The sequence below is a fragment of the Pseudopodoces humilis genome, chromosome 20, assembly GCF_049639895.1.
Source record: "Pseudopodoces humilis isolate 2021_Gansu_Grassland_sample_001 chromosome 20, ASM4963989v1, whole genome shotgun sequence".
Taxonomy (NCBI): Eukaryota; Metazoa; Chordata; class Aves; order Passeriformes; family Paridae; genus Pseudopodoces; species Pseudopodoces humilis.
Window position 1 is genome coordinate 9,830,583 of NC_142219.1, and position 13,249 is coordinate 9,843,831.

The 13,249-nt window shown below is 47.1% G+C and overlaps 1 protein-coding gene and 1 long non-coding RNA gene across 5 annotated transcripts in view; one reads left to right on the forward strand and one right to left on the reverse strand.

Annotated features, from left to right (window-relative positions):
• TAOK3 (TAO kinase 3) overlaps nucleotides 1–9,739 on the reverse strand; it is a 74,119-nt gene extending 64,380 nt beyond the window's left edge. For 2 of the 3 annotated variants that reach the window (XM_088064906.1, XM_088064905.1), the window contains exons 1-2: nucleotides 9,496–9,739; nucleotides 8,763–8,825 (exon numbers count right to left, since the gene is read on the reverse strand). The gene's annotated coding sequence lies outside the window, so the exon portion shown is untranslated. The remainder of the gene's footprint in view (nucleotides 1–8,762; nucleotides 8,826–9,495) is intronic. The other variant, XM_014253914.2, reaches the window with a different exon arrangement.
• Nucleotides 9,740–10,088: 349 nt separating this feature from the next.
• Nucleotides 10,089–13,226, forward strand: LOC148182765 (uncharacterized). 2 transcript variants are annotated; one of them, XR_015774232.1, is made up of 4 exons: nucleotides 10,089–10,478; nucleotides 10,667–10,752; nucleotides 12,581–12,677; nucleotides 13,040–13,226. It is a non-coding gene; the product is annotated as an uncharacterized LOC148182765 (long non-coding RNA). The 2 variants fall into 2 exon arrangements; XR_015774231.1 differs by having other exon boundaries at nucleotides 10,691–10,752.
• Nucleotides 13,227–13,249: the final 23 nt, after the last annotated feature.

Consider the following 13,249-nt stretch of genomic DNA (forward strand, 5'->3'; position numbering starts at 1 on the left):
TTATGGAATCAAAATTTTAAAAATAGTCATTTTTGTTCTACTGATGTCCTGACACCAAAAAGACCAACAAACCCCCACACAGGCCAGGAGAAGGATCCAGGTCACGGAGCTGGCACCATCCTGCTCCAGAGGGAACGATACCTGCTGGGCACAGCAGCCTGGGCAGGGTGTGGACATCCCCAAACAGGAACCAAAACCTTCCCACTGCGCACACACACACACACACAGCTCCCTGGCCACCTCCTAGCACCAGCCTTTGCCCTTTGCTGGTTAAATCCCCTGCTTTTTAGTTCAGTTGGTTAGAGCATGGTGCTAATATCATTAAGACAACGAGCTTTGGAACGTTTCTTCACTCACTGCTCAACTGGGGGGGCAGATTTTGCCCCACATCCCCCTGCTACAAACACAGCAGCAAACCCTGGTGCTTCTGTGGCATCAGCACTGGGAAGTTCCTCCTGCCAGGGCGAGTGGGAACTCCTCACCTCCACAATCCCATCTCTGACACAATTTCCAAGCTGCTGGAATACAAAGGCACAGGACACAGAGGGGGTTTTATCCTGCCCCTCAGCCTTTCAGCTCTGCTCTGCAAGAGTTCCTAATTTATGAATGATGACACCAATTAAGCGTCAGCTTTGTTCAGAGACAGAGATCATAAATATGAAAGTTTTCTGACTTCCTCTCTCCACGCCCTCGAGGCTCTCACCCACAGCTTCACTGACAGGCAGCTGCAAACGCTCTCTGGATGGGGAGGCCCTGTCACCAGGAGCCAAACGCTTTTTAAACTGAAATCCTTTATTTTTTAAACACCCACCACAAATTCCCTGGATGGCTTTGGAAGCCAGGTGCTCAGAAAGGCTTCTCTTGTGCTGCTCTGTTTACTCAAAATAATGATCTTCCTGAAGAAAAAAACAAACAAACTCTCCTCCATTTGTGTTAATGAAACAGTCTATTTGTAGACAATGAATATAAACTGGTGCTTCCTTTTCTAACTTTAGGATCTTGGTTATACCCTGCAAGTAATTCTCACACTTATACAATAAATAGGATTTCATATTATGAAGTAACTTTTTACCTTCACGTGATTTCCGTCATATGGGGCCATGGCCTAACATTTAGAAAAGCCACTGTATACCTGAAATATGAAATACCATTTTATGTTTGGGAATACCTCTATCATCATCTAGTCAATATTGTCAGTGCCTCAATACAAACCTTCTGCTTGGGATTTTCCCCCACTTTTTAAGGCAGGGATACTTGTCCATGTAGATTTTAAAACACTGAACAATGAACATACAGCAAATCGTGTCAGCCTTTTAGAAAAGCCTTTCCTCAGTTAAATCTGAATACAAAACCTTAAAAAAAAAATAAAAATTGTTCAATTTACAAAGCAAAAGCAGGGCAAATTCCGAGTTAGGCAGACACACAGGAAAAACTCAGCTGATTATATAGCATTTCTTTTGGCATGAAGGTGCTAAGGGCTCACTAGTGGCAGAATAAGTCATCATCAAGACGCTGAACTGCCAAAATTCACTGAGGCTACGGCATGACCTGCATGCAAAGCCAGCCGTGAAATCGCAGTGAACGCTCAAGGCAGGCTTGAACATCCCTGCATATGCTCCAGTTCTGCTCCAGACCACTCCAGAGCTCTGGAATTGCAGCAGCCTGCATCTACCCAGGGTAATTGCAGGTGAAGCCAGGGAACAGCCACTATCAGAGCTGTTAAGGCTCCCTAATGAATGGTCTAACAATAACCCAGGCTTAACCAGTTCTCTCATTGCAGGACCTTAACCATAATAAACCCCTTGAAAATTCCTACAGTGTTTTCCAAAGATCTTACAGCATGAGGCTGCTAACTGTGCTCTCACAGCCTGTGAGGCAAGTATTAGTCAAGCTTTATTTTTTTTTTTGTTTAAGTAGAGATAAAAAGTGAGGCAGAAAGCTGGCAAACAACTTCCCTGTGGATACACAGTGACTAGTGGCATACAGAATCCAGATCTTCCAGATTCCAGCCCTGTCATCAACCAAAAGGCCATCATTAGGAGGAAAGAAATTAGTCTGGTCTTATAAATAGCATTTGAATATAAGCCTTGCTAAAATATTTGCAAGGAGTTGACCTTAAACACCAGCAGAGCTGCACTGGTAGCCTGGGGCTCCAAGCACCAGCTTGCACAGCACTGGGACTGGGATCCCATCCCTCTGCCTCCCTGGATGTCCCCAGAGCCTGGATCCAGCACAAACTGCCCAACAGATCAGACCACAGTCTCGTTCTACCTCCTCTGGTTTGGGCTCAGCATATCAAAAAATATCAGACTGCTCCAAAAATATAAACAGCGTTGCTGTAAAATACTCAGGTAGGCAGGAAAAAGCAAATTAACAACAAGCCTGAGTCAGCAACTTTCTGCTGCTTTAAGGTACCAAGTGAGACTGGCAAAAATCTCCCTGGGACACAAGAACTGTAACGTAGAAAAGGTGCCCAACACACCTAAAATCTGGAGCATTTGTCCAAGTTAATCATTCAAACTGCTCAGACTGAATTATCACACATTTAACTGTAATTTCTGCAGGTCTCAAATGCTTAAGTGAGATATATTTTGATTTATGGCATTTCCATATGGCACTACAAAGCAGCAGATCTTTTTCTGCACTACAGCTTCAATACCTGCAGCAGATCTAACTTCTGGGCTACAATTCCTGCCACAAAATACTAAAGCAAATACTGATTTTTCCAACAAAAACCCCTCTTATTCTGTCTCATTCTGTAAGAGTCTAAATTAATTTGAAGTAATGTACTTTCTAGTAAGGCAACACTATGATACTAAGTGGAAAACTACAAAAGCAGAGTTAAAGCAAACACAAGAAAAACAAGACTTTGTGTAGCACAAAAAGTACTCATTTATTCTGGTTTAGGTGCCTGTGCTTCTCCCTCCCACCCATGTGGGCCATGCCCAAGTGCTGAACACAAAACCTCTAAACCACAACAGGAGCTCTCAGTCCAAGGGAAGAGCTGGAAATGGAAAACTTGTTATCTTCTGTGGGGATCCTCCACAGAGGAAAGACACCACAGATAAAAAGCACACAAGAAATTTTGAGAAAAAGCTGCCTGAGCGGAACAACAAATTGGAAGGTTTTTTATTTCTATTCCTCACTTTAGCAGTTAACTGTTGTTACAGGCAGGAGAGCCATAAAATCCTATTTTTGGCTGTCTGTTTCCCAAATGACAGCAAACTCCTGACTCTGGGAACGTGAACATCCCACACTGCAACTAAAGGCTCGTGTCTCTTAATGAAAAAGCAGCAGAGATAAAATTCTCTGTGTCCTGCCCAGGAAGACCAAACTCCCTGGATTATTATGCATTAAAGCACCACTGGACAGTGGCACAGTGGATGAGACCTGACTCTCAACAGAGCCTGTTTCCATCCCAGCTCACATTTAGGGCTCAATTATCTTATCTGCTCTGCCACTCGCATACTTTCCAGATAAGAAATGTTTTTCCCCTCTTCTGAAGAGCTAAAACTGACAGCACTACCAGTGTTGAGATTAAAAATGCTAGAAATTAGAATTCATTTGGGCTAATGCTTTTAAAAAAATATTTAATGTGCAGGCTAAGGCTGGGAATTGGAGCTAATTGAGATGCTGTGTGAGGTTTAACACCAGCAGGATGTTCCACAAGGGGAAAGGGAGTGTGGTCCCCACTTCAGTGTCCTCACAGGGTTTAGGTCAACCATCAGTTCATCTCCAGTTGAGAAACTGCTCAAGAGCTGGGAGGGAGGGAAAAAAGCCTGTTTTCCTCTTCCAATCTATGACTAAGGATGAGGCAAGCGAAGGGAGGATCTAAGATCCTGAAGGCGATGGTTAACAAGAGGTCATTAGTTAATTCCCTCAAGGGTAGATATGACTTCCTTTTATTAAATAACAGCAGTTTTTAATGATGTCAAATACTTGTTGTCATTCTAAAGGACACAGCATATTCAAACTTTACCTGAACCAGGAAGAATAAGCAGACACACAAACCCTGAACTGAGAGGCAGATCGTCACTAATCAAGGAGGAAAAAAGGTTCCTCTGATTTTTACCCCAAAAATTTACAATATATATTCTTTCTTAATTATGTACTTTTGGCCTAACAAAAGCAAACTTAGCATAAAGTCTGTTTGAAACAGTACTTTAAGATGTACAGATAAATTGAATCATAAGAAAAAAAGACAAACACAAGCACCATTCTAAGGTTTAAATGAAGATTCTTACTTAAATAATTTCTGAAGAAACTTAATCAATGAACATTTATGACTAGACATTAATTACCTGTATGACCACAGTAGCTGGAAGCTTCAGTTACCCTGCAGCAAAGCCCTGCAGAGCCAGAGCAGAAGCAATGCCTGCTCTGGAGAGATTACAATCATCCAAATATGAATAGTTAAGAAACACAGGTGAGCACAAAGAAATAGGTGACTGGAATTTATGTTCTCTGCAGCTGCACCTTAGTCCACTTTCCCTTGTGCACTGCAAGGACGAAGGTGTGTGTTTGTTTTCTCTCCCTGCCTCAGTAAAAAAAAAACTACAAAACAACCCTCCAGAAGTCACATAAAGACAAAAAAAAACTCCTAACAAAACACAGAAGGAAGGTGTGTTGGATAGTAAGACTGGAAGAAAACTATTTACACATTTTAATACCTCTGCTTCCCATGTGAGAGAAAAAGGATTTTTAATTTTTTTTAGGTTTTTTTAAGCTGTCATCCCACAGGGCAAGACTGTACCATAGTAAAAGGGCAGACACACAACTTTTGGAAGCATTCTGCTGCCGTTTAAAAGAATGCTTTGAAATTACCACACAACACAGTAGTGCACCCAATACAAACCAACAGCCAGAGCCGTTTACAAGTTTTCTGCTCAGTGTTAGACTGAAAACCCCAACCCTTTCTGCTGTGTAATAAATCAATGCTCCACATTTAACAATTTTCAGTGGTACCATATGCTACGTAGTCCCATATGTTCCATTACAAGGGAGAAAAACATCATCTCAACATGAATCATCACTGACTGTGTTCCTGTAAATCTGGCTTAAATGCTCACAATGTTCAAGGGCAACCCTAAATAAATCTGCTCAATATTATGCCAGATTCTGTGCAACAGAATCACAGCTCACATATAAAAATTAGAGGAGAATGAGGTTTAATGCAGGAAGTGAACACAGTCTGCATCTCTCTAAAAACAGACTTGCCACAACGTTTGGCACACATTCACCAGTTCCAGTCTAATAATGACATCCTGCTCACAAAATGTTGATGGTATCTGGTAGTCCCAACCCCTTTCATCCTAAACTGCTTGATATATGTGGAAATACATACATTGAATACAAGATTCATTCCTCACAGTGCCAGGTTCTGCACCACAGCATCCTGGGGAGTAGTTTGTAGAAAAGTAAGAAACCCAAACCAAACCCATGTACATGTTTTAGACTCCAGGGGAATGCAGCTGGAAGTGGATGATTTATCCAGGATTTTGGGTTAACATCTCCACTCTCACAGTGACAATTTTCTTAGGGAAGTGCAAACAGCTTTTTCTCTCTCTCTTCCCAAAGACTGTCACCTGCAGCACAAAACCTGCTCATCCCAAATCAAACTCGTGGAACACCAAGGTCATCATTTGCCCTTCTTTTGAGGAATTTCTTGGGCTTTCATTAATCCAGCATCATAATTAACAGTGACAGCAGGAAGAGGTGCAAATGGAGGCCATGCTGGGAGAATGTCCCTATTTGAAAGCCTTTAGTAGCCAAGGAGGGACCACAAGTGACCACACGCTCCCATGGAATGACTGGCTTCATTAAATTCTAAATCAACCAGAGTCCAGTTTGACCTAATATTCAGGGTGGGGAAAAAAAGTAATTATATCAACATCAAGCTATTACCTGTCCAAGGGCATAAGTGCCTAGTTCATTAGCAACTCAGACAAACTTGTTTTGTAAGCTCCCTATATTAAATTTGAAATTTCCCTGCCCTTACAAATTAAACTAACGATTTGTGACACAAACATAGAGTATATAAACAAGGAATCTTCCAACCTACTCAAATCCAACATGCTCATTGCCATCCTGAATAAGAACAAACTTATTAGCCAGACTAATTTCAGTATTTAATTCATTTAAATAAATTAAAAAATAATTTAAAAACAAATATTAGCAGTACTCCAGATTTCTTGAATCTCAGAGCAAAATCTACTGATCCTTAAAAATACGTATTTTTCATATTTCCAACAGGATGTTAGAAGTGAATTCCCATGGTTTAGTTCTACAGAATAAGGGCAACATGTCATGTTAGGAACACTGCTCTTTAATGCTGGAAGTGGGGCTTTATAACAATTGAGAAGCTGCCACAGTGCCATTAATAATTCGGATATCCAACATCCTTCAGTAGCTCAAGAGATGGGTGACCACACCCAATTAATTTACTTTAATTTCTATTTCAACTTTCCTCCTCATTAATGAGGAGCTGAGGCTCTCACAGATGAGAGTTCCCAGCACACAATGCCAGTGATAACTTTTAAGTGATGCCCACTACACAACCACAATGAAAAGTCACAACCTGTGCTGCCCACGTAAAAACCAGAGGGGAGACTTCCTTCTTCTTACCCAGAGAGAACCTTAAATTTACCAGATCAATACCTTCCAAAACACACTTCACTCAGAAAATCAAAGCTGCCAAAGTGATTTCAGGGAGTGATAAAAAGACTGTCAGGGAAACTCACTGAGCTGCCCCTGGAAGAACTGATGACCAAGCAGGCACCAGGCAATTGCATCACAGTTATTACACAGCCAAGGGCAATCAGATACTTCTGGTTTAATCAATGACCTTCAAATGAGGAAGTAGATTGAAAATAATAAGCATAAAACAAAATACTCTTTTGGGTTCACTTTTTGAATTTTTTTCTGATGTGTGAAAGCACGTCTATTAACAAAGCTGAGCACATGCTGAAACAGAATTTTATAGAAATCTACTTCTTCGATACCTTTGATGCTAAAATTGCACTTTTACTCAAACTTAGTTTGCTGTAAATGCTGTGACTGAACTGTAGAGGGGTCCTGTTAAAAGACTTTGAGCTCTGTCTTAAAACAAAATATGCATTTTCTATTAAAAAACATTAACCTTAGACACCTTTTTTTGTGCAAAAAGCAACAAATAAATAAAATTTAAACTGTTCCACAAACACCTCCTTCCCTGGCATTTCTCATAACCTGGATGTATCTCACAAGGCTACAGAACAACCTGGAACAAAAACCTGTAAGAGGAGAAAACAACGAGTCTGTGTTCCTGGTCCAAACTCACTGACCACTGTCCTGTCCCTGCTCTTCCTCTGCTCCCCAGCAGTCCAGCAAACTCCAGCCCTGATCCATACAAACAGGGTTTTTCCTTTAAAAGAAGACAGCAGGTTACTCAGAAGGAACAGAACTCATTTCTGCTGAAAGTTTCCCCCATCCAGCAACACATTATGGAAAAGAAATCTAACAGTAAAACCCTGTTGATGCAAGAGCCACATTTAGAACGCACACAAGTAGAAATATCTCATCTTTAAAAGCTTTGACTTGCTAAGATCCTTTTTAACTGATAATGATGCAACAATGGAAAAGGGAAGCACAGAGAATCAGTGTAAGGAATGCACACACACGAACAAGAATTAGTTTGCAATCTGTAAGGCCTCGTACAGAGAAGGGTGGATGGAAACAACCCAGCTCAAGGTTTCCTCAAATCAGATGCCAAAGGAAGTTATATGATGAGCTGGACAGCAAATAAGAAATCTGGATTTGATAAATGAGGCATTTATCTAGACAGGAACAGTTTGCAGCCTCACTGCGGGTGCATGAAAGAATCATCAAACATCTGTACGAAGCTCAGTGTTAAAAGAGATTGCAGAGAGGTGTTTACGTTTAAAACATGCCCTATATTGTTATACTAGCCCTGAGAATGCAAAAATAGCTACCTACCAGAAATAGCCCAATTTTAAGCTCATAGGGAGGACTAGCATGGGGTATTATCTCTCTTCACAAACAATCCACTATCAACACAGAAACAACAACACGTGTCCTCTGGTAAATCTGGTATGGGATGCATCAAAATAATGACCACTGGCAAAACAAGCTGCATCACTCCCAGCACTGCAGCATTTTAAACATTTGCTAAAATATGTCAACAGACCTTGGTGAACAGACTGGAGCCGACTTATTCTCAAAAAACATAAGCACCACAAACCATGGCCAGCACTGCTGTACCCAGTTAACTTTAAATCACCCTGTGTTCTGTGGAACAGTATCCACATGGATCCAGAACCCTGACTGCTTCCACCTTCTTATGTGGATCACTAGCCACAAAGATGGGCAGGGGGATTCAAAATCCTTCTGGCACAACCAGGGCCAGAATCAGCACCGCCTGCTTTGCTGTTTTTAAACAAACACGGAGCTGCTGCTGGACTGTGTAAGCCCAGCATTCCACACACCTCCCAGAGCAGTGTCCCACCGGCTTCTCCTCCATCCTGGGGGGAACAGCCCAGCTGGGGACAGCAAACCCAGCACGGAGCTGCTCAATTCTGCCCAGGCTCAGGAAGTGACCAGGGAAAATCAGGATGCGACCAGGGCTGCTCAGTGGCTACCGAAGTTTAGAACTACCGTAGTTGTAGGATTAAGGAATTCATTCCACTCACGTTCCTGGGGAAGGGGGGTGAGGAGACACGAGGAGATGTATTTATAAAACAAAATTCTGAAGGCTTAGTACTTGCCTCGTGTCCTCCTTCCTTCTCCTTCCCACGCAAGTACGAGTGCTGCTCGATGGCATCCAGCACCTACAGCAAATCATTTCCCCGTGTCATTAAAAGGACAGAGACATCTGCTCGCACCAGACCTACGTCATTGCTTCCAACTCCGCTCAAAGCTGACAGAAACGCAGCTCCCTGTTCCCCTGAATTCCCCAGGTCACATTCCAGCTCACAGACGGATCTCGGGGCAATCCCAGCGGAGCAGCGCCCGAGCCGTGCCCGGCTCCAGGTGACGGCAGGCGGCCGCTCTCCCTCCTCTCCTTACGCTCCAGCCGGGGCGTTCCCGTCCGCTCGGGGCTGCTCTGCCGGAGCTCCGACTTCCACAGAGCTCGCGGGGACAGCTCCCGGCACACGGCAGAGAGGCAAGGAACGAGGGAGCGAAGGAAGAAGGGCAAGAAGGAGCGGCTGTTCCCGGTCCCCCGGCACGAGGTGCGGGGCAGCTGCCCTCGTCCTGCCCCCGGCCGGGCTCTCTCAGACCCTCACACCCCACACTCGCAGCCCCGCGGGAGCTGCCCCGACCCCGAGCAGCCCCGGGCGGACCCCGCCATGAGACACCCCGGGACAGCCGGCACCGAGCGCTCCGCAAAGTGCCTCTTTTAGCCCCAAACGCGCTGCCAGCCCCAGCGCTGCCCGCTGCCCTCCGCGCCCCGGCGGGACCCGCCTGTCAGCGGCGCCGCTCCCGCTGCTGGTGCCTCACCTGGTGCCGGCCGGCGGCAGCGAGCCACGTCCGCGGGGCCCGGGCGGGGAGGGACGAGGAGAGGAGGAGAAGAAGGAGGAGGAGAAGGAGAGGGGGACGGAGCGTGTCCGCCGGGCCGTGCCCGTCACCGTCGCTTCCTGCCCGGCCCCGCTCGGCGCTCGGCTACTCCGCCTGGCAGCTCAGGCCGGGCCGCTGAGCTGCGCCGCCTTACGGAGCGCGCCGCCCGCGCCATCGGCGTTCGATTGAGCCGGCTGCGCGGCCCCGTGGCGGGAGCGGGGGCTCTGAGGGAGGGGGAACGGCGGGATCGCGGCGTGGGGTCGGCGAGATCAGGGTGTGCGTGTGGGGCTGTTAGCGGCTGCAGCTGCATCGGCTGGGGGTGTTTGTGTCGGGGCTCAGGTGTGCGTGAGGGGTGTTAGGGCCCATAGTGCTCTCAGGTGTGCATGGGGGTTGTTGGGCCCACAGCGGGTTCAGGTGTGTGTGAGGGACTTCCGGACCTACAGTGGTTTCATGGGGCCGAGGGACCGAGCGCTGTAGTAGCCTCAGGTGTAGGGAGGGGAGCGGGATGTTGAGGTCTACAGTGGTCTCAAGTATGAGGAATGGATGTTGGGGTCCATATCAGGCTCAGGTGTGTGTGTATAGAGGGGTGTCAGGGGCCATCATTAGTTCTGAGGTGTTTGTGTACACTGGCAGGGTCTGTAGTGGTCTCAAGTGTGTGTGTGTTGGGGCCCACAACCAGCTCCTGTGCGAGGGGACAGTGTTTGGGTGCAGTAAAAAGGCATCTCTGGGTCTTCAGTCTGGTGCTGCAGGTGTTGGGGGAGCCCTGACAGGGACTGTGTGTCCTGTGGCACGTCCCAGCAGGAAGAGGCCCCTGGTACCCAAACAGGAGCAGCTGTGATTTGGCAGCAAAGCCCCAAAGGAAAAGGAACTGTAGCAGGGGTTGAGAGCTCTGGGTTAGGAGTTGCTCAGAGCAGAGGCAGGGTAAGGTGAGTTCATGCTGTTTCTGCCACACTTGGTGGTTCCCCACAGCCTCTAAACCTAAGCACTTCATAGCTGTAGAGGCCTATTTGACAGGGGGGGTTAATTACTTTATTTTTGTAAATAAAACTGAAGGAGCAGAGCTTTATCTGCCAGTACCTGGTGCAGCCTCATTCTGCCAACTTGCTCCTGACAGCTGTTCCCCTTCTTGGGCTTCTAGAAGCATCCTCAGAGAGCTGTGTGAAACCACAGGTACAGAAACCTGAGAGCCCCGAGTCCCAGGTGAGGAGGGGTGGTGGTGTGTCCTGTGCCTCAGAGGCCAAGGTACAATACCAGCTGTCCTCATTGTAGTCGAGTAATTTCACACAATGAGTTTCCTGTTTATAAGCTGAGCTTCACAATCTGATTTTTGCCCTGCGTTTCTTACAAACGGAAAGAAGAGCACAGTGAGCACGACTCATCTGTCAGCAGCTCTGTGAAAAGCTGATGCTGAGCAAGCAGGAGGCAGAGATCTCTCCCCAAACCGAGCGCGTACAAAGCACTGAGTGAGTTGTGACGAGAACAACATCTCCGATGGAAGCACGAGCCAAGAACAACAGCTCGACAGGGAACTTTACACTTTCCCTGACAGCTCCTTGGGGCGGAGACAGTTAAGTTTCTGCGTTTGTAAGGGAAACATGGCATTCCTTAAAGCTGAGCCTCCTCCCTCGGGTTCCCACTGAATGCCTGAGAGATGACAGCAGAGGGTGTCTCCAGCAGGCTCCTATTAAACAGGAGGAATTAGCACGGAGGGAGCAAGAGCGAGATCCCAGTTTTGACCACAGAGTGAGCAAAAAAGCTTTGCATCAGCAGCAGTTTGCAGTTTTTTTACCCACTGACTGCACACAGCTCCTCTTCAGGGGGTTCCTGTGCCCTCGTGTTGGTGCCTGCACCTGTCCGATGTGCGAAGGGCTGTGCTGGGAGGGCAGACCAGCTCCAAACAGAAAGTGCTGAGGCAGCAGTGAGGCAGGACAGATGATCCTTGGGAGGGCAGTTATGGTTCAGACACACTTGGAACTGGTTTGATATCCCCAGCAGCACAAACCCGGCTGGCCGGGGAGCTGGTGAGCCGAGTATGTGGACAGATGGAATAGATACAGACAGGAAATGGGGGAGAAAGGGGAAATATTAGTGTTTGTACAGCCCCGAGGAGGCTCTGGTTAGTTCTCGAGTCCTTCAGTCCCATTTCTATTTTTAGCTCAGTCACTGGCTGGCTTTGGGGAGCGATTGGAGGAGTTCGAGCCAGGTGTGAGTGCGGGGAGAGGACAAACCTCTGGGCACCAGGCAGCTCATGCGATGTGGCAGCCGCCACCACGCCCTTTCCTATTCACCCCGGGGCCCCGGGCAGCCGTGCCAGCCATACTGCCGGAATGGGGAGAAGGGAAAAGGAGGGGTTTCCAAAGTGCTGATAACCCACAGCATTCCTTGGGAAAGGAGAGGTGGCGAGCAGCTCTGGTGGTGTCTCTCCTCTGAGACAAAAGCTCACGGAAGTTCTGGAAGCTGCTTTGGGCGGGGTGTCGACTTCTGGCCGTGCCTCAGCCTCGTGCCCTGTTAGAGGCAATATTGACTTAAAGAAAGAGGCATGGAGCATGCTTGGCATGGGTGTTCCGAGTTAAAAATTGTCAGTCTGGGCAAACAGACCTTTGGGGTGATCGGCAGGAAAGCCGAGTGGCTGTGCTGCATTATTACTGCTCCTTTCAGAGCACGGTGTGACCTGGTGCTGCTCTGGGCGCTGAGCACCCGGCTCGGCGGGTTTGGAGAAGCGCTGCAGGTTTTGGAGCTCTGTGCTTCAGATCAAACCCATTTCCTTCCCCTCGGTGAGGTGTTTGTACTGCCTCAGTGAGTCAATAAGCATGTGAGGAATGCATCTCACAGCTGAAGGTGAGCGATTAGTGTGGCTGTGCTGGAGGTGATGAGATTAATTAGTCCTTCCCAGGTGAATTGGAGCTCCAGAAATAAGATATATGAGATATTTAGTCTGAAATACCACTGTGAGGCATTTTCAGAGGGAAGTAGGATCCTGCATATGACTCTCACCACAGGATATTTATCTTGATCCTTAATTTTGTAGCAGTGCCTCGTCAGGAGAAGAACCAGTACCTGGCAGATGGGAGGCATGTGTTCTACAAAAGCTGCTGTTCACTGGTAGGAGGCACCTGATTCTCTGGGTGAGATCACAGTGCTGTCTGTGGTGGGGCTCTGCTGAGATTGTGAAGGAACAGGGAAGTAATTTCTCTATTAAAATATAATAAAATTTGAAAGCGTATAAATGTCCTCATGAGTCCATCCCCACTGAGGCTCTGTCTGGGGAACAGCTCTGCTCTATGTATCACAGAATTGTAGAATGGGCCAGGTTGGAAGGGATCACAGTAGCATCATCTGCTCCAGCAAGGTCTTCCCAGAGCATGTGGCACAGGATTGTGTCCAGACGGCTCTGGAATATCCCCAGTGAGGGAGATTCCACAGCCTCTCTGGTCTCAGTTCCGCTGCTGGGTGACTGCACAGTGAAGAAGCTCTTCCTCATCTCTAGGTGGAACTTCCTGTCCGTGTTTCTGCCCGTTGCTCTTGTCCTGTCTCTTGGCACCTCTGAGCAGAGCCTGGTCCATGCACACGAGCCCAGGGTGCCACAACCGGCTGAGGAGTTAAACCCCAAGGCCAACACAGTATCCCCGTGCCACGCACTGGGCAGGGCCGGGGCTCGAACCCGCAACCCTCTGAGCGCAGGGCCCGCGTTGGCCGG